The sequence below is a fragment of the Saimiri boliviensis genome, chromosome 9 (genome assembly GCF_048565385.1).
Source record: "Saimiri boliviensis isolate mSaiBol1 chromosome 9, mSaiBol1.pri, whole genome shotgun sequence".
In the NCBI taxonomy this organism is placed as follows: Eukaryota; Metazoa; Chordata; class Mammalia; order Primates; family Cebidae; genus Saimiri; species Saimiri boliviensis.
The window spans coordinates 89,340,352-89,361,923 of NC_133457.1; the positions used below are offsets into that span (position 1 = coordinate 89,340,352).

Sequence of the window (21,572 nt, forward strand, 5' to 3'; positions counted from 1 at the left end):
ATGAATTTCTCCCATTTGGAACAGCTGTACCAATTTCTGTACTTTCTTTGTATATAGGAAGTATATATAAGACAAGAGACTTGCCTTGTCTCAGATGAGACTTTGGACTGCAGACTTTTGAGTTAATGCTGAAATGACTTTAGACTTTAGGGGACTGTTGGGAAGGCATGATTGGTTTTGAAATGAGAGGACATGAGATTTGGGAGTGGCCAGGGGCAGAATGATATGGTTTGGCTGTGTCCCCACCCAAATCTCACATTGAATTGTAGCTCCCATAATTCCTATATGTTGTGGGAGGGACCCAGTGGGAGGTAATTGAATCATGTGGGTGGTTTCCCCATACTGTTCTTGTCATAGTGAATAAGACTCATGAGATCTGATGGTTTTATAAGGGGTTCCCCTTACACTCAGTTTCATTTTTTCTCTTGTCTGCCCCCGTATAAGACATGACTTTTACCTTCCACAATGATTGTGAAGCCTCCCCAGCCACGTGGAAATATGAGTCTATTAAACCTCTTTTTGTTTATAAATTACCCTTTCTCGGATATGTCTTTATCAACAGTATGAGAACAGACTAATACAGTGCCATTTAGAAGCATAAAATTTTCTACTCTGTATTTTTATTTCAATGTTACTAGAAAATAAAATACAAGTTATTTATAAATTCCATCACTTAATCTTTTTTGTTTTCACTATCCAAAGTATATGGAGAAAGTATTGTGTTTGGTCTGTCCAATATCAGCATCCAAAAGAAGCCATATTAATAATTTGATGTGTAAATGTACAATTAATTTCCTATACCTTCAAACACACACATATACATGCATGCCTACATACACACACACCTTACTTCTGTGAATTAGGTATTTGTTTGTTTCTTCTTAACAATATAGCATGAGCCTGTTTCCAGGACACAACATTTTATAAGGATTGAATAGAATTTCACAATATGATCAGGGACATACTTATAAATTTGCTGTGTTTGGGTTCTCCAAGACCACCTCCAGGTTTGGTACTTTGCTTGGAGGACTTACAGGACTCAGAATAAGTTGTGTTCAGTGCTATGATTTGTTACAGCAAAATTATACAAAGAAAAATCAACAAAGGGAAAGGTACATGGGAGAAAGTCTGGAGGAAGCCAGAAGAAAACTTCCAAAATCCTCTCCCAGTACAGTCATGCAAGACACACCTAATTCTTCCAACAGGGAATTCTGACAACATATATGAAATATGGCATACCCACAAAGCTCATTAGAGACTAATTAACTTCCTAAGGTTTTTATTGGGAACTGATCAGTAGTCACCCTCTGCCTAGCATATATCAAGTTTCCTCTGCCCAGCAAATATCAACACCCTTTAAGGAAAGTAGATGTTTCCTATAATCTACAATTTGCACAGTGTAGGCACAATGAGGACTTAAAAGTTAGGGAATGGTGAGAACCCTCCCCAAATCCAACAATCCAGACAAGTAATCAAGGCCATTCTTAAGCAGACCATTCTAAGGATAGCAGTCACAGGCCTGCTATGTTAATTATTTTCTGTATACTTGATATATGGATTTAAAAAGAAGAAAAACTAATTTGAACGGTTTGCTAATTTTTATGGTATAAATACTTCTACTATGGCCAATTTCAACCTATCAATGTGATGACCCCCAACGAAGAGTTGAAAATGAAATTGATTCAACAGTTGGCTCTTCATAAGCCAGTGCAAACTGTCTCTAGTACACCACTGAATTATCATTATTTCTAATATGCTTCCTAAGAGTGTAAGAGTATGTGCCTTCACATTGGGATGGGGGTGTGTGTGTGTGTGTGTGTGTGTGTGTGTGTAGCCAATTGAAGTTAAAGTCAAAAGAAAAAAATGAGTTAGAAACTTTGGGTGTTGCAGGCAACCCTTCAGTCTACATGACTGTCTTTCAACTGAACAAGCTGACTAAGAGCTGTTCTCTTCATAACATCTCACAAACAGTAAAATTTTAGAGCCACAAGGGACCTTTAATTCACATCTAACACTTCAAAAGTAAACAACCTAAGAGCCACAGAATGTATGTGATTTTTGAAGACCCCCTATTAACTATGGGCAAACTAACAGAAATAAAAATCTAGCTTCCTTGAAAACTCAACTATCATCGTCAGTAATTAGAAAATAAAATGTTGAAATAAAATTTAAAATATATAATGATTTATGAATTCTAGGCAGGAAGACTTTGATAATTTAATGCAATGTCTCAATCCCACTAGAACTAAAAGTGGAGGCAAAAATTAAAAGCTGCAAAGAAAAGGGTAAGTGGATATGACAAAAATGAACAAATCCCTCAACTATATATTAAAATATACAGTCTAAAGAAGATAAATCAAGAAGTATATATGATTTCAATGTGTAAAGGCAATCCTACAGAAAACTAAGAACAGAGAGTATGCAGGTGAGCTGAAGACAGGAGGAAATGGTATTTTAACATTTCATTTTATAATGTTTTGTATGGTTTTATATTTATACATGCATTTGCTTTTTTAAACAGATTTGACAAAGTTTTAAAAGACAGTAAAAAGATAAGGGATCCACATGTTAACAGTAGATATGCCTGGTTTAGGTAATTGGTGATTAAGGCAATTTTTTTTTCTTTTTTGCATTTCCCAATTTTTCTACATGAACTTTTTTCATAAAATATAACGTTTGTGGCTGGGCGCGGTGGCTCCAGCCTGTAATCCCAGCACTTTGGGAGGCCGAGGTGGGTGGATCACGAGGTCGAGAGATCGAGATCATCCTGGTCAACATGGTGAAACCCCGTCTCTACTAAAAATACAAAAAATTAGCTGGGCATGGTGGCACGTGCCTGTAATCCCAGCTACTCGGGAGGCTGAGGCAGGAGAATTGCCTGAACCCAGGAGGCGGAGATGCGGTGAGCCGAGATTGCGCCATTGCACTCCAGCCTGGGTAACAAGAGCGAAACTCCATCTCAAAAAAAAAAAAAAAATATATATATATATATATATATATATAAAATGTTTGTTTTAAATTATTATTACTATCAGCTAACTCTGAAAAAGTGAAGGAAAAGGAGATGTAGATTGTCATCTGTAAGCTAAAAATGTTAATTTAAGCTCAGATTTCTTTTACATTACAGCCCAAGTTTCCATATAAAAAAAAAGTCACAATTAAAGAACACGTGAATATTCTCTCCAGTATTACAACAGATATGTAGCAGAGATCTGATTAGCAGAGTTATTTAAAATTTAATCTGGAATTATAAAGCCTCTCTCTCCATTTTCCCAGTTTACAATCATTCTAATATACTCTCTCATTTAGGTACACAGAGTTTTGGGAGCAGATAATGACTTTTTGGTGCACAAACAGCAAATATTAACACAATATGTTAGTATGTAATCATATAATATGCATATATATCATAGCAAGACAGAAGAGATATTTTAAGAGATGAAATAATGTATAATCTACTCAGCAGGTTATAAAGGAACTGCTTTTTGAGCTAGAAGGCACACACAAGCTTTTTAATATATTAAAATATAGGAATTAATGAAAAGTAGTGTTCACCTCTTACATAATTTTAATATATTAAAATATAGGAATTAATGAAAAGTAGCTTTCACCTCTTACATAAAGGGTTTCAATTATATTCTGGTGAATCATCTTACTAATAATTTTTCTTCATTATTAGAAATACCTTCATAAAACTGATCTTAAGCATCTATTTTATAAAATGACTTATTGGAAATACTTATCAAACCTTTATAAATAGCTCAAAGATAAAATTCAAAGAACATTAAAGATAAAATATTATCTTAAAAATAAGAAGTAGAGAAGCTGAAAAAATTAATCTGTATCTTCTCTTCCATATGTCTTTGGGTATATTTCTAGTGAACAAGATTTGTTTTAGAAAATTTATTTTTTCAGCGATATAATAAATCAAGCTTGTAAGTTTTTTTTTCTATCAGTCTGTCTTCGGAGGCTTTCTGGGTTATTAAATTTAGACAAATCTTAAATTACCATGTCACTGACAAGTAATACTTACTGTTGTTTTTTTTTTTTTCCGCATTGATTGCTTTGTCTTAAAATATGTCTGGGTAGGTTTTGATGACTGAGTATTAACAACAACACTGTCCTCTATAAAATTAGAAAAGCTGTTTGCATTAGTGTATCCAGATCTCTCTATTCAGAAAAAAAATTACATTCCTGGGAATTACAGTTTGTCACCCACAACAGCATCGTTATTAGGGGAGATTGGAAGATGTATGGAACAATGGGGAATTATACGATCGTGGAATTATGGGGGCTGGAAGTATTGAAAAACATGAGACAGATTCCACAAGGGTAAACTTTAAAATGATGCCTGAAACAATTTAAATTATCCAACCTTTCAATTATTCATTCATATATATGTTGAAAACTTACATAGTGCTTACTATATACTGGGCACCTCTGAAGGTTTTAGTAACACTGCAGTAAGTGAAAAAAATTTCTGCATGCAAGGAGCTTACATTCTTGTATATAGTTTAAAATCCCAAAATCCTACCTGGAGTCACTACAAAAATTGTGCTAAAATATACTGATGAGGATCTGAGGTTCTACTTAACTTCTTTTGGAAGGCTGGATTTGATCCCAACATTGGGACATAAGCATGCAATTCTACTACTGTAAATAGATGAACTCCAGGAAACCATAAAACCACCATCACATAGATTTCCCCCACTCTGTAACCTACCAGTAGGACCAAATCTGATATTCACCCCACCCAAGCTGTGGCTGAATTTGCTCTTAGACTCCAAGGAGAGAAAGGACTGGTTTTCGATAGAGACAAGGCTCTAACAATGTCTTTTCCCCAGTCCTCTGCCCACTCCCTTTCTTCTTCCCTCTCTGCATTTCATGCTAAAATCCCTGAATACCTTAGGCCCAGGAAAAGCCCTTTGTGAAAGGAATATCCCAGAAAAGGTTTATTAGAATGTTAAAAGTTACAGAGATACTGAGTGTAAAGAAGAAAAATCATAATGATGTGAAACCTGCAACTTATACACATATTTTCAGGTAAACTATGGGAGAAAAAAACACTTACGGTCCACAATTTTCTGAGTACCAGGACAAGGGTCCATCAGTAGAGTTTACAAGGAGATAGATTCTGAATCAACATAGGAGTTTCTAAATGTTGGAGTCCCCTAAATTATAAAATGATCTGCCTTACATAGGAGTAGGTCTGGATGTGTACAAAATGCTTAGTTTTCTGGTTGGATGTTATAAAACAAATTCCTGTATTAAGTTAGTCATACTACTCAATAAATTCTAAGAGATTCTGACTGACTTCAAGATTCAGTGCTTTCACATCTTCTTTTCTAGGAAACAAAGGCAGTATATTCTTCTGAATTAGGCCTTGGTTTAGCATCTCTGGATTCTGACATAGAAAGATACAGGATTGGGGATGATGTATTCACACAGATATATTAGAAATCTAGGCCGGGCGCGGTGGCTCAAGCTTGTAATCCCAGCACTTTGGGAGGCCGAGGCGGGTGGATCACGAGATCGAGAGATCGAGACCATCCTGGTCAACATGGCGAAACCCCGTCTCTACTAAAAATACAAAAAATTAGCTGGGCATGGTGGCACGTGCCTGTAATCCCAGCTACTCAGGAGGCTGAGGCAGGAGAATTGCCTGAACCCGGGAGGGGGAGGTTGTGGTGAGCCGAGATTGCGCCATTGCACTCCAGCCTGGGTAACAAGAGCGAAACTCCGTCTCAAAAAAAAAAAAAAAAAAAAAAATCTAGGCTCTTTCACTAGCTATTTAAACTTAGACAAAACCTCTAACGCTTCTGAGGCTCCATTCTCCTACTCATATGGTGATATGGGTCAAGGATACAATTTTTTCCATGTAACTCTTAGGGCCACAGCTATAGTATATAACCTTTATAATAATTATATAATAATTGTATACACTAATTCTAGATATATAATGTCAAAAAGTATACTTTGTGTACATCACATAACACTGCTAGTGGGATCTTGGGCAGTACACACTAATCAACCCCATTAGTAATTATTTATTAAAACATTTAAATATTCCCATGATTTCAAGAAAATAAAGTTTATACATGGACTTAAGTATGTACAGGTCAGGTGTTGCCACCAAAATGAGGTTTGCATTAGTCCAACATTTGCAACAAATGTTGTTTTTCAAATGGTTCTCACGCATAAAAAGTGGTTGAATTATGGACACTGGAAGCTGATTGTGAGATTTAAATCACTTAAACTCTGGAGAGTGACATAGTAGGTGCTCTGCTACTGATCATTAACTGTCCTGTTTTTCACCAGGGTGGACATTAGATGAATCCTAAGATTTATACTTGTGACATGGAGACTCAGCTTGAAACCACAGTTTGGTTAGTAGCTTTATGTTGTAAATAATGTGTTAAACAGTAGCTAATTTTCTGATTTGGATACAGACGTACAGCACATATGATGTGCAGAGGTCCCTGTTGGTACACACAGCCCACGATGCCAATTCATAGGAGCTTTTTTGACAGAAATGTCCTCGACCAAACAGAAGCCACCTTGAATAGGAGGCCAGTCTCTGCCCCCATCCTGGGGCTAACCCACAGCTAAGAATTCATTCAAAGTACACAAAATTTGATCCTCTTGCTTCATATTGATACCATCTCTGTAGTGCTGTTCAAGCTTCAGGGATCCCTGGGGGATCAGTAGGAGAACCCAGACCCACCCATTTTTGCTTAATGTCTTACCTGCCTTCTTTTCTTACAGCTGTATAGCAATCACCAGAGAGCGCTCCCTCAATAAATCATGTGCACTTAATTCCAATCTCAAGCTCTGTTCCTATGGACTCTGACCTAAGACAAAAGTCAATGTGATTTGTTTATATTCTGTTCATAACCACACCGATTTAATTGTAAAGATCCTTAAGCATTCGCCTGTTGCATTAATATGGCATAGTTCAATGAAAAGAGGCAGTTCAAATCTCTTAGTTACCTGGTGAGATATGGTCCTCAATGTCCCTGTCAAGGATAATGGTCTATGCACTGCAGGAGTGCTATAAATGGATATAAAGTGCCTTAAAATAACTACCAGAGCGTACACATAATAAGTAAAAATTCTGTGTCCTCATGAGGGTCATTGCTGGGTTTTTGGCACTCAGGTTCTATATAGGCTTGCAAATCATCAAATTCTTTCCAGTCTACTGATAGAACATAGACGTGAAGTTTAATGAGGTGAGAACCACAACCGCATTTATTAAGGATGCTGCCACATAATTACATTGCCTCTGTTTGGAATGGAAGCATCTTCTCGGTCTTGTGCTTGGAGCCATTTGCCCATGAGCTTGAACTTTCCAGCCTATAAATGTTCTGTGGAATATATGAGAACTCTGGTGATTTTCTACTTTTATCTTAAAACCCTTGCCATGTACCTGAAAAGTGTTCTGTTCATTATAAAGGGAGGCTGACACAGGCAGCCACACCACCTCAGGAGGGACACAGAAGCAGCTGTGTTTATTTGAGCTTTGCTCTGACAGGTCTTAGAACCTCAGCTGGAAGAGCCTAAAGACAGAACTAACAACACTCACATGGCCTTATGTCAACTATACTCCAGTGGAACTGCTTTCCTATTTGTCCTTCTTGATATAAAAAAAAAATTCGAGAAAAAATTATGTATAAAATGTACAGGAATGAATGAGGAAAGAGATGCAATTGTTCTTATTTATTGCTCATCTTTATTTTCAAATCAGTCATGCAAAGACGTTACTAATCCCATTTTATTGATGAGTAAACAGACACAGTGCTTTAGTAATGTTATCAAGCCATATACTAGTAAGTTGAAGAATTACTTTTTGGATGCCTTACTGTCTGACTCAAGTGTCACACTGTCTTTATACACTGTAAATCCCCAAAGCTAGGCACTGGATATCTTTCTATTCTGCTCGTTAGCATAAATCGGATCAAGGAAGTAGAACCTCTAGAGTATGTGAGATAGGTAAGAAAACATTCAAGTTATACTCATAATTAGTTTCAGATTTTATGAAGCATTAACACTATGTAAATTACAATAAATACATTTAATTAACTAGGTTTGATTTTATTTGAATAAAATAATCCATTAGGAGTAGATGATTGGTAGATCAATAGATAGATAACACCATTAGGAAACCAACTAGATACTCCCAGATTTTACTGGCTACACAACCATGCTACTAATCAATCCTCCAATTTATAAAAGCCAACATCTTGGCCTAAAATTAAGTCGGAGCCAGGCGTGGTGGCTCATGCCTGTAATCCCAGCACTTTGGGAGACTGAGGTGGGTGGATCATAAGGCCAGGAGTTCAAGATCAGCCTGGCCAAGATGGTGAAACCCTGTCTCTACTAAAAAATTATCTGGGTGCAGTGGCAGGCACCTGTAATGCCAGCTACTCGAGAGGCTGGGGCAGGAGAATCACTTGAATGGGGAAGCAGAGGTTGCAGTGAGCTGAGATGGCACCACTGCACTCCAGCCTGGAAAAAAAATTAAGGCTGAATTTTTTATAATGAAACAAAGACTCTGAATTTTGAGAACTCTAAATAGAAACAATTTCCTTTGGTGGAGTTTAAGAGGTCAAGCAATCTCCAAGAAACTTGAAATTCAAACAACACTATTTGTAGCTTTGCAGGACTGAGCAATTTGTTAAAATGTAAAAAGATTCCTACCTACGTTGGGACACTTGATTCCTAACTGTTGTGTCATCTGCCTCCTCTAATTTTCACATTTAGTGAAAAGAAAAAACATAAAATTTCAAAATTCAAATCCCATAACTTTAACATCAAATAAATATCCATGAAGTCATCTTCTAACACGTCAGTATGGGAGAAAATTAGGGTGGGGAAATACACCTGTTGTCATTACATTTATTTCATTAAATTTCTCTAAATGAAGCTTTGAGTGGATGAGAAGCGCCCAGAGAATAAATTGAAGCACCAGGATTTCTAATCAGCTTTTGAAGATGAAACAATATCTTGTAAAATTTAAAAAGACAGTATTAAACAGACAAGACACCTACCTTTGGGTATTGTTTATGTTGCATATATTTGAGTAAACTGGAAATAAATATGTAAGCCTTTTTCTTTGAGCTATTTTATATATGTTGTGCCTTTCTTTATTTTTAATGTTTATTTTTGAATCTTGCACCTATGAGCCACTTCTTAAATATTTCCTTCTTCCACATTTTATTACTCTTGACTTATTTCCTTTCCTCTATCTCTCTGAGGATTTTATGGGCTTACACCACAGTCTCTGCTACTTAGGAAGTGTTGGATAAGTACTTGTTTGATTGATTCATTGTTGACCAGTTTTACCTACTCTCCTGTCACCTTCCTTTTATCCCCCTAGCATTTCCTTTGGGAAAGAAGGGTCAGATAATTGAATCAAAGCCTGCAGTCAAGTCAAGAAGAAAGGTGCATTGGAGCCAGAGGATGCTCGTGTCACCAGAACCGCTGGACAGGAAAGACTAAGGAAACCAAATGACTCAACCTGAGAAAGCTGATCTGAAAGAGTTAAGATAATGAGAGAATGTATTCTTTCTGTAAAATATTTAAAAGCTCATATAAAGTCAAATATAACAATACTCATTAGAGATGGTGGCAAGTACTATGAATCAATGAAATAAATTTCCTCAGTAGTAGAGTTAAGAAATGTTACATTATTTTCCCAAATCTTTGGGATCCAGAGTTGTCATGGGGGAAATAAACAAAAAACTAGATCTAACTTTGATTCTCACATCTTCTTCTCTCTCTCTGATTAAGAGGGAAGGTTGTAAACTCAGCTGCAATTTTAAATAATTAATGCTAAACATTTAAGTGCTACTGAAGCACAAAACTGCTTTAGTAATGGGGTTGGCTTCATAATTAAAGAAATTCCAACTTTTACTAATTTTAGGCATAGTTGATTTCAGAATAAAACACTAGAAACTGAAAATTACAGAGACATATTGTTTAGCATTGAGATAAAAATTCAACAACAAAGATTCTATGAGAGTAATATATTTATTTAATTTGTACAATATGTCTTTGCAATAGGGTAATTAAGTTAATGGAGAATTTTAGAAAAGCAATTTATTGGAGCTACCATATTTCAAGGCTTTATTATAGACTATTTTATCCTAACATCATCTATGTTACACAGAAAAATCTAAGACTCAGGAAAGCTAAGTGTTATACCCAAAAGTCTGTGGATGTCATACCAGACCTTGTTCTCACAGGCTGGAGAAAGACTGCTGTGTACACGTGGGTTACTTCCAGTTTGTAGCTTAAGATTAGTCACGGTGGACTCAGAAACACTACATAGAAATTGGCAAATTCTTCAAATTAAGAACTATTTCTGCTTGAGAACAGGTTGTTAAACATTTACCAGCACACCACTGTATATAGGTCACAGTCAGCGGAGTTCAGATATGAGGCTAATTTTTCTGGTTTTCATCCTGAGCTTTAATACTACTTCTCAGCTACTCACATACATTTTTCATATGAAATAGAGCTGTGTATTTTTAATAAAATAAAAGCATCATATTAAATGGTACTAAAATAACTCTCTAGATCAAGAAATGAGGTAACTATACACTCCAGCAAGTACAGAATAAACCCTATAAATGACAACACCTATAATTATTCTACTTTAAAATTATAACCTTAAAATAATTTAATTGGAGAAAATCAAAATCTGAATACATTTTTAGATAACACTATTTAAAAGCAAAGGGCAGAATGAAACACAATAGTACTCCGAACACAAGAGAGATTAAAGGAAATACATGTTTTCAACAGAAAAGCAGGTGGCAGTGAAGAAAAGATGTGAAATCCAGAATGATAGCACGAGAGGCCCTATTGTGCAAAATGATCAAATAAAGCAAAGAAAAATATCATAATGATATTAAGAAACTTTCAGAGAATTTTACCTCCTACTAAGACATAAAGCAATACCCTATCAGCCTTATAAATATAAAATGTGTAGTCCCAAGATATCTGGAGTTGATTAACTTCATTAGTAACATTCCTAGTGAATATTCAAGAATATTTCAAACAAATTTATCCACCACCAGAAACTGCCTCTTTTTTTCATTAATAAATTAGGAAAGATTGGGAGAGACCTGCAGATTTGTTAGGAAGGCTTTGACAATAATTTGGGCTTGTGTTTCTCTTTTTATTTTTTCATATTCATATGAGCAAAAATGAATTCAACTACAAATATTTGGAGAACATGGCAAAAATAATTTCTGCCTATCCACAATTGCTATGACATCTGTCTTATTATAAAAATATTCCAAGTGATAATAGAGTTAGAATACACAAAATCTAGGTACTAAAGTTTAAATATGAAATAGTAATTGGTCACAAGATCATGCCAGTAACCAAGTGTTACATCTTCAGTCCTTCACATTTGGGTTCTCTTATGTTTTGTACATTCATAATTGCAGAGATTCTTATTAAAAATCTAGGATAACTCTAGGCAGAGGGAATACGAAGAAAAGGCTGATAATAAATTGCTAGTAGATATGACTCAATGTAATTTATGGTCTTCAAATGTTGTAGTGAATCAACAGTTGAACTTGTGTCGTGTGTCTGAAAGGTCTCTGCTGCGGGACACTGAACAAGTGTACCATATGCCAAAAAATTATGTCTGGAGCAAATTTTGAGGCCAAGTCTCTGGGAAAATGACCAGGAAGGAAGCTTTGGATTGACTACAACAAACGTCTTTGTCCTTCAAGAGCTGAGAACACGAAGAGTAAGATCAAAGAGTAAACACTGGAAAACACAGACTTTCTCCCAACCTCTTGGCACCTTCCCTTTGCTATCTCACCAGGCACAAGCTAATACAGCCAACAGTATCAAGCCCAACGCCAATAACTGCCCCTACAGTACATGGAGCAAAAGGAGGCCAAAAATGAACGAGTAATTATTATCAACGAGCTCCTAAAAGAAACAACAGCCAGTTTACCAAATTTGAATGTTCCCTTCAAAACACTCATTTACTGTATCAGTCCCTTCTCACAATGCTATGAAGAAATACCCAAGACTGGGTAATTTATAAAGAAGAGGTTTAATTGACTCACAGTTACTCATGGCTGGGGAGGCCTCAGAAAACTTACAATCATGGCAAAATGCACCTATTCACAGGGCAGCAGGAGAGAGAATGAGTGCCAGCAGGGAAATGCCAGATGCTTATAAAACCATCCGATCTCATGAGACTCACTCATTATCACGGGAACAGCATGGGGAAAACTATCTCCATAATTCCATTACCTCAACCTGGTCCTGCCTTTGACATATGGTGATGATTACAATTCAAGGTGAGATTTGTGTAGGAACACAGAGTCAAACCATATCACTCCATCCCTGGTGCCTTCCAAATCTCAAGTCCTTACATTTCAAAACACAATCACATCCTTCAAACAGTCCCCCAAAGTCTTACCTCATTATAGCGTTTATGCAAAAGTCCAAGTCCAAAGTCTCATCTGTGACAGGGCAAGTCCTTCCCACCTATGAGCCTGTAAAATCAAAAGCAAGTTAGTTACTTCCTAGATACAATTAGGATACAGACATTGGGTAAATACACCCATTCCAAATGGGAGAAATTGGTCAAAACAAAGGAGCTACAGGACCCACGAAAGTCCAAAAATCACCAGGGCAGTCATTAAACCTTAAAGTTCCAAAATGATCTCCTTTCATTCTATGTCCCATAGTCTTGTCACACTGATGCAAGTGGTGGACTCTCATGGTCTTAGGCAGCTCCACCACTGTGGCCTTTCAGGGTACAGCCCCCCTCCAGCTGCTTTCACAGGCTGGCATTGAATACTTGTGGCTTTTTGAGGGGCATGAAGCAAACTGTTGGCGGATCTACCACTCTGGGATCTGAAGGATGGTGACCCTCTTCTCATAGTTCCACTAGTCAGTGCCCCCATGGGTACTCTGTTTGGGAGCTCTGACCTGACATTTCTCTTCCACCCTGCACTAGCAGAGATTTTCCATGAAGGTTCCACCCATGTGACAAACTTCCACCTGAACATCCAGGCATTTCCATATATTCTCTGAAATCTAGGCAAAAGTTCCCAAACCTCAATTGTTGTGTTATGCACACCCAAAGGACCAACATCACATGGAAGCTGCCAAGGCTGGGGAGTTGCATCCTCTGAAGCAATGGCCTAAGTTGTACCTTGGCCCTTTTTAGCCATGGCTGGAGCAGCTGGGAAACAGGATACTAAGTCCCTAGGCTGCAGGCAACAGGGGAGACCTGGGCAAGGCCAACAAAACCATTTTTCCCTTCTAGGCCTCTGAACTTGTGATGGGAGGGGCTAATTGGAAGGTCTATGACATGCCCTGGAGACATTTTCCATATTGTTTTGGTTATTAACATTATCCTTCTCATTACCAATGCAAATTTCTGCAGCAGGCTTGAATTACTCCCAGAAAATGGATTTTCTTTCCCTATCCCATTTCCAAGCCATAAACTTTCTCAACTTTTATACTCTGCTTCCTTTTGAATGCTTTTCCACTAGAAATTTCTTCTACCAGGCTAGGAGTGATGACTCATGCCTGTAATCCCAGTACTTTGGGAGGCCAAGGCAGGTGGATCACCTGAGATCAGGAGTTCAAGACCAGTCTGGCCAACATTGGTGAAACCCTGTCTCTACTAAAAATACAAAAATTAGCTGGGTGTGGTGGTGTGCATCTGTAGTCCCAGCTACTTGGGAAGCTGAGGCAAGAGAATTGCTTGAAACTGTGAGGCAGAGGTGGCAGTGAGATGAGACTGTACTATTGTACTCCAGCCTAGGCCACAGAACAAGATTCCATTTCAAAAAAATTAAATTAAGTAAAAAAATCAAAATAAATAAATAAAAAATAAAATTTTTCCACCAGATACCATAAATCATCTCTCTCAAGTTTAAAGTTCCACAGATCTCTAGGGCAGGGGCAAAATGCCCCAGTCTCTTTGTTAAAGCATAGCAAAAGTCACCTTTATTCCAGTTCCCAACAAGTTCCTCATCACCCATCAGCCTGGACTTCATTGTCCATATAATTATCAGTATTTTGGTCAAAATCATTAAACATAGGTTATTTCAAACTTTCCTACATTTTCCTGTCTTCTTCTGAGCCCTCTAAACGGTTCCAACGTCTCACTGTTACTTAATTCCAAATGCCTCCACATTTTTGGATATTCATATGATAGAATCCCACTCCTTATACCAATTTACTATATTAGTCTGTTCTCACACTGCTGTGACGAAATACTCAAGAATGGTTAATTTATAAGGAAAAGAGGCTTAATTGACTCACAGTTCCACATGGCTGGGGAGGCCTCAGAAGACATACGATCATGAAGGAAGGCATCTCTTTACAGGGTGGCAAGAGAGAATGAGTACCAGCAGGGAAATACTAGATGCTTATAAAACCATCAGATCTCTTGAGACTCACTCATTATCATGAGAACAGCATGGGGAAACCATCTCCATGACTCAATTACCCCCACCTAGTCTTGCCTTTGGCATGTGGGGATTACTACAATTCAAGGTGAAATTTGGGTGGGGACATACAGCCAAACCATATCACTTGCTCTGCTTTCCTTTTCTTTTTCTTGGCCCCAAAAGAATTTGCCAAAAAATATTTTAATGTTGATTCAGGTCTTTTAGGAGCGGATATTGGGGATGATTAGCTTACAAAGTACCCTGGGAGTTACCTAGATGAGAAGTTATCAGAAATATGGCCAGAACTTCTCAGTTGACCTCAAGAAAGAACAGGAAGCTTCTAAAAATAACTGGCTTACCTCTATTTATATTTTTAAAAACAGGTGTAGGATCATATTTGCTTGTCAAGCATCCTAAGAGGTCCAAATAATTCAAAATCTGAGTCAGTGTCTGCTGAATTCCCAAATAAAATATTCTGTTCTTTAAACAGTAGATTCCTGCTAAGTTTACCCTTAGAGGGGCCTGAGAAGGAAGTAATTATTGGCAGCGAATCCCTTAAACCCTAACCTCAGCATACTCTCCTGAGGTACATTTTCTAGGACTGTTTCATCCATTTGCCTAAAAGCAATTAAATGTGACTCAAATTAAACACTTTTAAGACCAAAAGAAAATATTCTGAAACAGACCTAACCCCACTTCCTTTCATGCCAGGAACTAAGTGATGCTGAAGTATGAAAATATGAAAAATAAGTCATGTTTTGAGGAAAACTCCCACATTATCTGAGGCAAGGGTGCAGATTACAAAGAGACACAGGTTAGCACCAGCAGGTGGAGCTGGTTAGAAACTACTAGGAAAGAGGATACGTTCTCAAAAGATCTAGAACGGTAATAAATTCTGAGGGGTTACGGGAAAATGGAAGAGTGAAAAGAACATTCTAAGACATTTATTCAGGGTGATTTTTTCCTTTTTAATCATGTGGAAAAAGTCCTCTTGTCTTAAAGGACTTTGAGTTAAACCCTTAGTAATCTGTGAGAACTTGGAGACAGAATAAAATGTGAGCACAGTATTTGATCAAGGAGAGACAAGAGAGAGAAAAAAAGTTAGTAAAAATAGACGAGGAACAGTGGAGCAGATAAGCAGTAACGTATGTGACAAAGATACCTGATATTGCCTGCCTTCACCCTTTTTCTTTCCATGGATGTGTTTGTGGGGAAGATCCTTTAGGATGTGAGTGAAATACTATATAGCGCAAAACTGAGAGAAGGTGGAGAGTGAGATCAGATGCATACAGCTGGGAAAAATGAACTGCCCCAGAATAAATTTTTATGCTATTCATTTTGTAATTACAATAGTAACAAATATACTTTGAAAAACTTAAAGGTTGCAGTAAAATAAAACATAAACAGAACAATAAATTTCCTTTTTTAAATCATTACCCAGAAATATCCACTCTTTCCACCAGCATTTTCAATGTATTTCTGTTTATTCTGCATTCCATATCTTGACACTCTTAAGGGCTATTTTGTTACTTGACTTCATATGAAGAAAATTTGGCATCATGAAGATATTTTCTCATCTTTAGATAATGCCCAAGAATGTAATTTTTAATGTTGTATACTATTTTGCCAAATGAATATAACTAATTTACCAAAACACTCTCCTATTGTGTTATTAAATTTTAGTTTATTCTTATGAGTACTTATATCTCTAAACTATACAGTGGGGCCTATTTATAAGAGAAAAAAATCTTGTAAACATTTGATATTGATTGCCAAATTATACTCCCTAATGGCAATATGTTTCCATTTCAGTGTCCTTATCAACATTGAACATTACTATCTTTTAAAATCTCAGTTACTTTGATAAGTAGAAAAAGTTTAAAAGACTCAAAATTTATTTAATTTCCTTTTCATTTCCACCAAAATTATTTCAACTAATGTGTGAACAAATTCTGCTGGGAAGCTTAATTTTGATCTTTATTAAAGTGTTCTTCAAAATGTATTATCAAAAGTCAGTATCTTATTTTGAAAAAGTCTTCATTAACTTTGTTAATCTATCTACGGCCAGTGAGCGTTATTCAAAAGATTTTCTTTTTTCATAGAGAAGAAATACTTTCACTTCTAAAACTTTGTAAAAGTCACTCAAGCCATGCTTAACTATTACCATACTAAACAGAGAGAATAATAGATTCCCAAACTCCTGAGAATCCACAAACTATAGTTTATTTTCAATTACCTCCGTATTTCATCAACCCCTCCAGGCTTACTATAAATACCTACATAGAGGATTGACTGTGTCAACCCAAAGCTAAATACCAGTCAGTCTGACCTTTGTACTAAACTGACTAACATGATTGAATCAATGGTTATTTCTTTCTTGCTAAACATACTCCCTAATTTTAATTAAATTCTCCATCGTTATGGCTAACTTTGATTCCTGACAAAATCCTGTCAGGAATGCCAAATAGAATCCTGTCTAGAATTTTGACAGGGAGTGTATATACATGACTGTATCTAGAAAAATCTCTCTCTTTTTATCACTCTCTCTTCCTTCTTTTCCCAGCAAATATTATTTCTTCATATTCTATAAACTCGATTTCCCCTCAGGGTCCTGTGTTTTTCTCATATAATAACTAGATATTATCCACAGGTTTAATCTGTTTTTTCCTGTTTCTGTATAATAAATATTATCTAATGAAAACAAAATAAATCTTGTTTTTCAGATTGGTGGGAGGGTCAAAAAAGAGAAAGTCTCTTAGTTCATCTGGTATGAGGAAATGGCAGTTTTTTCTCAGATGAACTGCAAAATAACTGCATTCGTGGAGTGTTTTCCAATTTGCCAAGTATGTTCACATACAGCTTAATGCCTCATTCTGAAAAATAGACCCTGGGACAAGGTGTACACGGGAAAATCATGGGAGCTGGATATTACTGCACTCAATTCCACGTCATTCTAAGAAAGCTGTGATCCCATCCCTCCTTTACCTTAACAATTTGCAACCCCCAGCAGCAGCTGGGGTGAAGCTCCCCACTGGCCTACCTGCCCCTTCCCACATCACCACCCTGAAACACTTCTATATATTTACCATCCCTCAGAGGTCCCATTCTCTCCATTTTGTTGAAAAGAAACTGGGGTTCTATCAATGTGAGGACTCCTCAATATTGCATTTCTAAAAATAGAAGAATATTAGAATTTGAAGTTGTATCTTCTGAGCCCTAATTTGTCATATGCCCATAAAATCCAACTATCAGATTTCTATTAGCATTGCTTAAGTGTTTCAGAACTACGTTTATCTTTACATGCAGATCCTCTATGAGAATTGTTAAAGAATTATGCTTAAACCATGATGCAATAAATAATATTGGTAATCAGCCGGGCGCGGTGGCTCAAGCCTGTAATCCCAGCACTTTGGGAGGCCGAGGCGGGTGGATCACAAGGTCAAGAGATCGAGACCATCTTGGTCAACATGGTGAAACCCCGTCTCTACTAAAAATACAAAAAAATTAGCTGGGCATGGTGGTGCGTGCCTGTAATTCCAGCTACTCAGGAGGCTGAGGCAGGAGAATTGCCTGAACCCAGGAGGCGGAGGTTGCGGTGAGCTGAGATCGCGCCATTGCACTCCAGCCTGGGTAACAAGAGCGAAACTCTGTCTCAAAAAAAAAAAAAAAAATAATAATAATAATAATAATATTGGTAATCAATGGCCCTTGCCAGGCTATAACACAAGATCAGTACTAATAAATTCTCACTGATTTATAACTGCTACATGTTAAATTATGGTGTAACTGTTTCCAAATATCTCATGTCTATAGTAAAATAAACTTAGGATTGCAGTATTTTAAAATAAATATTTCACATTATTAGTGCAAAATATTTGCATGCTATACTCATATTCCCATTGTTTATACTAATGCATAGTATTTGGAAGAATTATCCATTAGCAAAATGATTATTTAATTAGAATATGTGGTCTCAAATATTGTATGTAATTGAAAGCTTCTATAAAATGTTTTAATCATAAAAATGTACCAAGAGACAATGTTTTTCTATATAAATTGTCGAACTGCAATCTCCAGAACAATGACAAAGAAATAATAAAATGAAAAACTATTATCTGGCACAATCTTCAAGCATTTGAACAAAAAATCATGAAATAAAGATTAATAAAAATGTTAGACCTATCCACCCACTGTTGCATACATTCCTAAATGTGTTAAATGTGCACATCATTATAATGCATCTGAAAATCACTGTCTGACTTATAATGGATAATAAAGAAGTACCTGCCCTGCATACTTAAAAATCCTTTGAAGAATACAAGAAAATGTCATATCTTATAAATACACATTCTCAAAACTATATATGGCCTGCTTTTAGTAGAACGAGGCTCTGAATGGTCACTATAAATAATTATAGTGATAATTATTAATAGTTATTGTGATATGCAAACCAAGAAATGCAAACCCTTCTTGTCATCTTGCTTGTCCTTTCTTCATGCACCCACCTGAACTATCCTCCTTTCTATATTCACTACCTTAGTTAGTGGTTTTGCAAATTATAAGTGAGAGTTGCAGTGTTTTGCTCAGTCAAAATTTATTTTCCACTCTCTTAGAAACAGGACTCCAACTTTACCCTAGGTAGCTCCTTTTCTCCTTCATGGGGTTCAATCAGAGAATGATGTCTCTGGCCACAGTGGTGACTTCAGATATAAGCAGGCGGCCTGATTAAACTTTTGAAGCAAGGAGTGCAAAGTCTCTCTTTTCTTCTAGACGTGCTGCTGTGAAGATGCTGGGCTGGAGTTGCTGGGCTGGAGTCACTGTTCTTGCTACCATCACCTACAACCTGAGAATAAATCCAGCACAAAGAAAAATAAAGCTAAGGTCAGGAAATGGCGGCACGTTTTAGATGCCTAGATCCCAGCCACATTCTACCCCTGGAATTTTTAGTTATGAGCCAATACACTCTTTTTTATGGTTTTTGTTCCTCCTAACACATTATATTTTTCCTTGGAATTGTATTTTCTGTCATTGTCACATCATCAACCAAGACAGTCTTAATATAACTTCTCAAAGACTCCCTGCTAGAAACAGGAACTCTGCCTTGATTTCCCCTTTTATCTTCTGTCTTTTCCCTACCAACGTTCACTGGATTATCAGTTTCTGTCTATTATCTTTCCAAGCTTCCTCTCAGATCAGCCTCCTTCCTTCCATTATTCCTATCACCAGCAGTTGTTGCTGTTTTTTAATCCAGGCTTTTCTTGTCTCCTACCTGGACTATTGTGATGACTTTTCAACCAGGTTTACTGCTGTCTAGTTCATCCTTCACGATGCTAATTGTGGCATCTACCTAAACTGCAAAACAGAGAAAGTCACTTCTCTTCTCAAAATTCATCTGTGGCTCTCTACTGCAAAAATAAACCAACAAAACAAAACACAATAATGAGCAACAACAAAATGGAAAATTTAGCTTGGTATTGAAAGCCTTATCTTTCTCCCTTCTTTTCCTGTCTTTCAGGTTTTTCTCTTCCATGGACTCTGCTCAGGCCATGTGTCCCTCCTCACTATTCTTTGGCCATAGTATTACGTTCCATATCTCGGTGTGGCTGCATATCCAGTTTCGTCTGCCAGGAAAGAGTTTCGTGTCTGTCTCCACCTGCCCAACCTCTACTTCGAGACATGATTCAAAATATTTTTAATGTGAGTTCTATTTTTACTGTGCCAGCTAAAATTATTATTCTCCTCCTTTATATATAACACCACTATAAAAACAAGTGCCATATTATAATTTGTGTTACTTTTTCACTCAATAGGTATTAAATTCCTTGAGAGCAGAAAGTAGACCTTAAACATCTTTTTCACTTTCCATTAAGATGAACTATGCTTTCAGAACATATTAGCTTATTCACTGCCACCTGAAAGCTTGTATAGATGAATACATCTATATCTAAAGAAACAGCAGACTAAAAATAAAATGTCCCATGAAAGTACTGATATGTTTCCCTGGGATTAGGTGAGGCAGTTGAGAAAACTGTCTTGTTTTAATAATTCAGGCTAAAAATGAATGTGTTTAGACTGCTTCCACACCACTGCAATTATAGTGGAGATGTACTCATTATCCCAATATTAGATATTGACAACTTAAGCAGAGAGTTCAAGAGCCCAAAGTCAGACTGGCTCACCACCAGATAGGGCTCCAGTAATTGTAAGTGTGATAGTGATACTGTAAAAGAGGAATTATCACATTGCATTTTCTATTCAACTTATTCCTTTCATCACTGACATCTCCCTCTTTATCTCACTATCTCTCAGTAACCCTCTAAGAAGCTACTACTTTGCCTATGATATAGAAAACTTTTGCTGTGCCTTAAGTACATCTCTGTGAGCTTGCCTCCTCACCCTGCACTTAGGAAGATGAGAGATTATGAAACAGTGAGGGTTCCTACCTCTAGAAGAAGAAATCAGAACAATCTCATCTCAGAAAATGGACCAGAATTAGCAGAAAAACAGCCTGATGGTTAACCATTCTTTGTGGTCTGTGACCCAACTGAACTCTCTGAATCTAACTTTAATGATCTTAAAGGTCAACACAGCTTCTGACACAGTGTGGAGTTCAGCAATTGGCCAGCACCAAGCTTCCCTACAACCAGCCAATCCTGAACTGACAAGTCAATAATGTGTTTGAATCAACCAACCTCTTCCGTGTGGAGTCTTTAGGCTTTGAAAGTCATGCCCTTACTTTAGTGGGGGAGATGGTATTCTGGGAGACTATTTTCCTGTGCATATCCCTATTTATAAGTTAGTTTGCAATTCTCTCTCAGTTGTTCTCTGATACTTAGTTGGAAGGCTCATCTCCGAGAGCCTCATTCTTGTATGTTGGATAAGTTTACCCTGTTCTGGTCAGTCATAACTCATCTTAACACGCATAGTCTTTATTTTCTTTTTGTCATCTGTTAATGTCCAAATAGTTCTAAGTTGTCAATTTGAGCAAATATACCAAGCCAAGTCTCCAAATTATACAAATAACTCAGCATTGAGATAGATGTTCGGTTAGTTCGCTTCAGAACATACACGAAAGCCCTGTCAGCTACTTGAGCTGGCAGAGCATGCATGGACACTTGGGAAGCAGGATGA

General features: G+C 36.9%; 1 long non-coding RNA gene across 8 annotated transcripts in view; it reads right to left on the reverse strand.

Annotated features, from left to right (window-relative positions):
- LOC104652206 (uncharacterized) overlaps positions 1-20,983 on the reverse strand; it is a 106,256-nt gene extending 85,273 nt beyond the window's left edge. For 3 of the 8 annotated variants that reach the window (XR_012519304.1, XR_012519306.1, XR_012519305.1), the window contains exons 1-4: positions 20,885-20,983; positions 19,711-19,793; positions 12,452-19,284; positions 6,747-6,851 (exon numbers count right to left, since the gene is read on the reverse strand). This is a non-coding gene — a long non-coding RNA (uncharacterized LOC104652206). Of the gene's footprint in view, positions 1-6,746; positions 6,852-12,451; positions 19,285-19,710; positions 19,847-20,884 lie in introns of all 8 variants that reach the window. The other 5 variants (XR_012519311.1, XR_012519309.1, XR_012519307.1 and 2 more) reach the window with 5 other exon arrangements.
- Positions 20,984-21,572: the final 589 nt, after the last annotated feature.